General features: G+C 35.3%; 2 protein-coding genes across 12 annotated transcripts in view; both read left to right on the top strand.

Moving 5' to 3' along the window:
- The window catches only part of OtopLa (Otopetrin-like a), an 810,925-nt gene that overhangs the window by 491,599 nt on the left and 314,950 nt on the right, over positions 1-4,376 (top strand). Inside the window, exon 1 of one of the 11 annotated variants that reach the window (XM_068363670.1) lies at positions 2,033-2,129. The exons of the other annotated variants lie outside the window; for them this stretch is intronic. The gene's annotated coding sequence lies outside the window, so the exon portion shown is untranslated. Of the gene's footprint in view, positions 1-2,032; positions 2,130-4,376 lie in introns of those variants that run through there. 11 annotated transcript variants of the gene reach the window in all.
- Positions 1-4,376, top strand: part of LOC137631634 (uncharacterized) — a 34,701-nt gene that overhangs the window by 19,012 nt on the left and 11,313 nt on the right. The gene's annotated exons all lie outside the window — the stretch shown is intronic.

Raw genomic sequence — 4,376 nt, 5'->3', positions numbered from 1 at the left:
CAGCTCAAGAGAGAGAGAGAGAGAGAGAGAGAGAGAGAGAGAGAGAGAGAGTGTCATGATCTCAAAATATGCTATATATTTCTGGATACTAATTTTTGATTATGTAATAAATTGATTATATGGTTGTTATGTTATATGCAAATAAATGTGTTGAAAAAATAAAACATTTACACCACACCTTAACTTCTCTTCTAATTCTTTGATTTTTTCTGAGCATTATTCCAAACAGTATTGTTACATCTAAATGCTTTGACCTGCAGTTTCAGAACGACATTTTCAATGGCGATTGCAAGTTTGTCTGTATAGAATGACAGTATACGTGTGTATGTACGCCTGTTATAACAGTCATCAGTAATGGAACTTGAATCGGCAGTACTGGGAATTTAATCGAACGGTCATTTAGCGAGTGCCACTACGGATCTGGTTTCATAAGCATTGTTGAAGCTGTGAGTATCGGGAAGCATTGTTCGGCGGCCGGGTCACCGGAAACGACTCTCCATGTCAGCACTGCCAACCGGAACTAACAACTAGGTTTCTCTCTCTCTCTCTCTCTCTCTCTCTCTCTCTCTCTCTCGTCCACTAATCAGTCTCCACCCCTTCCTTTGACGGCATTCATTTCTTTCCTGTATGACTTTAATTAATGTATAAAAAGATTTTACGATTGTGTGTGTGTGTGTGTGTATGAAACTATGTCGCTGTGCGAAGTAACTATTACCGTAGATAAGATACTTGAGGTCATTAGGGTATTGCCCTAGATGTCCATTCATGTCCACATTCCCGAAATGTTGTAGTTTTTTTTCATCTTTATGCAGCTTCTTTGGTGAGGGACATTCATATATGATTTTGCGATTAGTTATCGTTCTATTTTGGTGCAAGTTCGTTAACGTACGTTTCTTATGGTTCATTTCATATGATTATACATGGCTGCCAAATAGCAGGTAAATTATTTATACTTGAGAGAGAGAGAGAGAGAGAGAGAGAGAGAGAGAGAGAGAGAGAGAGAGAACAAAAATTGCGTTTAACTCGTTCATACAAACCCATCGTTTTGTTTTGTTGTAATATACTTTCACCGTAATTATTATTATTATAATAATTACTACTACTACTACTACTACTACTACTACTACTACTAGTACTACTACTACTACTACTACTACTACTACTACTACTACTAGCTAAGCTACAACCCTAGTTGTAAAAGCAGGATGCTGTAAGCCCAAGAGTTCGAACAGTGAAAAATAGCTCAGCGTGGAAAGGATTTAAAGAAATGAGATACAAGAAAAGTAAAGAAAATTTAGTTTGAATTAAACGGAATAATTTCTTTTTTTTAACGTACTGAAATTTTTTATCATCATTATTATTATTATTATTATTATTATTATTATTATTATTATTATTATTATTAATGCACTGAAGATTTATAGTTTAGATATACATCAAATCGAAAATCCCATGCATATGCTTTTGACATGTTTTCAAAATCTATTATATTTTTATTTTCTTGAATAAGAAAATTGATTGGGTCTCTTTTGTGTGTGTGTGGTTTTTTTTAAGCATTGCTGGTGGCATTGATATGTTTACATGCATGCGTGTTAGAGTTTGCGCCGGTGCACTTATTTTATGTTTTTATGCAGTTGCCTCGAGAGAAGCCAAATTTGGATATTGATGTCAGAGCAGATGTTCAAAGTTGAAATTTACGTTTGGCAATCTCTTAAACATCGATCAAAGGGAACCGCCAGTTCCTTTATAGAATTGCATTGATGTGAAGGATTTTTTTTCGAAGCTCGAGTGATCACTACTTACGAAATCAATACTGTAGAAGATTTTCTACCTTTATGTTTGCAAATGTAGACCTTGAGCTAATGGTGTGTGTTTTCGACGCGAATAAGACAATAGCATTAACGCTAATGAGTCCATCCATAACCCCTTTTTAACCCCACCCTTCTCAACTCCCCCGTCCTTTTCCTGTTTCTCTGATTGTGTGATGATCCCAGTGATGATGATGATGTTTCGGCTCCCGGATTCTGTCTCTCCATAAGCCGGCCGCAGTGTATCATCCGGCCCAGCACTATACACCTGGCTGGACGGGTCACCTCAGCTCCCATGATATTTGTGTCCAGCCTTTTACGGTTTATATTTATTTTTTTATTATTCTGACATCCGTACAAATATTCTTTTTTTCCACCGCACATCATTTACTATTTTTGCATGTGGATTAACGCTTTACTCTACTCATTTTGCCTTTTTATCAACATCTCAGAACTGTTGCGTTAGATTCAACCATTTGAATATTGATTGACAAAAAGAAAATGATCTGCCTTAACAGCAAGGGGGTTGCAAACATCGCCCTTAAACTCGTGAAACGTGTTTAGTGAAAAACCTTTTGCACTAATTATTTTGCATTTATCATTTCGGAAATTTTCCTTTGAATTTAACCATTTCGTTATTGATTGACAATAAGTGACCTGGCGTAACAGTAACGGAGCAAACATTACCCTTGAACTCGTGAAATGTGTTTAGTGAAAGTGCTTTTGATGAAACAGTTGAGATGCATACTCGTAATTCATGTTAGGAGTAGATATGTGAAATATATATTAACGTTGTGCATAACGCATCCCCATGTGGTGGAGAGAGGGATTTTCACCGCTGATTAAAATCATGGTGCTAATCATGGTGGTGTTATGGACACAATAGGATGGAAACGTCCTATCTGTATTTGATCTGTGGATGTAACGTGTTAATATTAGTCAGAAAACATATTTTCTTTGTATGTATGTATGTATGTATGTATATATATATATATATATATATATATATATATATATATATATATATATATATATATATATATAATGTGTGTATGTATATGTATGTGCGTTTGCCTATATACATACACCGTATATATACTGTGTTTTAATATATATTACTGCATGTATGTAATGTGTATATACTCATGTATTACAGTATATAATTTGTGTGTGTGTGGTTTGATTTTCTGTACGTAGTTGACGATTTTATTTTACAGGTGCACATCCTCAAGTTTGTTATGTATGTATGTATGGATGTATGTATAGGGGAATGATCTCTCTCTCTCTCTCCTCTCTCTCTCTCTCTCTCTCTCTCTCTCTCTCTCTCTCTCTCTCTCTCTCTCTCGTCTAAAAGGATTTTTATTCCCACGTCATGAATATTGTTTTTATTTATGCTACTGTTTGACATTTCTGACCGTTTGTCATGTTCTTTGGGTTTTATCCAATGGCTCGGATAAAAGCTAAAGCAAATTACTATCATTATAAAGGTCTTTCATCCTAATTAAATTTTAGCATCATTAGATTTTTGTCAAGTTTGTTTGCATCACAAGTACGTTTTAATTACCAGCGTACGTAAAGGGCTCCCTTCACGGGCTAGGGGGGGGGGAGAGGTGTAAGAAATAAAATACTTTATGGATGACCGACCGGCTGCGGGGATAGGTGACAGGCACCGCCCTTGCTACATATCCAGTGGCTGCTTGGTCCCATCTCATTACCATTTTCCGTTCGGTATCCTGAAAAATTATTTCTTTTATGGTCGGCCAGTAGGCAAAACACATTTGTTACACCGAAGTGTTGTAATGGGCCACGCAAGTTCTTAATGCTTATAGTAGCTATATATATATATATATATATATACTGTATATATATACACATATATGTATATAAATATGCATACATATATACTATATATATAAATATATATATATATATATATATATGTGTGTGTGTGTGTGTGTGTGTGTATGGATGTACGTGCGTGTATATATATATATATATATATATATATATTTATACATGTGTATATATATTATGTATATAAACAGCCGGGTATTTATTGAATTATAATTAATATCGGGGGACCAAATAATGATTCGTGTGCCTTTGCTGACGATGAATAGGCATATCAATTAACAGAATTTTTGTTTGATTAGTGTTGAAAAACGATGACGTGATTAAAAGCTTTTGATTATATTAGTAAATAGTGTTTATAAATAAGCTGTATTGGAGGCAGATATAAATGCCAAATTTAAAGTAGGTAGTTTGTCTTATCAACAGCCAGTTTGTTTACAGTATGCATGTAGGTGCTCTGTGGAAACTGGATGAATTACTTTATGAGAATATATTTATAGTAAACAAAGTTTCACCCTCTTAGGGTTTTGGTATCCTATTGTTAACGTTCCTGCTTGGCGATCTGCTAGACTGGTGTTCAAGACGCGCTCAAGATCTTTAGATTTTAGTTCTGTCTGTCTGCTACCTCACCATCCTTGTAAGCAAATGATGGAGGTTTTGGGGAGCCATTACCTGGCCTCCCCTGTTCCTATCTTGGAGGTAGAGGAGACTTGGATG

The sequence above is a fragment of the Palaemon carinicauda genome, chromosome 40 (assembly GCF_036898095.1).
Source record: "Palaemon carinicauda isolate YSFRI2023 chromosome 40, ASM3689809v2, whole genome shotgun sequence".
Lineage (NCBI taxonomy): Eukaryota > Metazoa > Arthropoda > Malacostraca > Decapoda > Palaemonidae > Palaemon > Palaemon carinicauda.
Note: the sequence above shows the minus strand (reverse complement) of the source record. Positions and strands in the feature narration are given on the sequence as shown.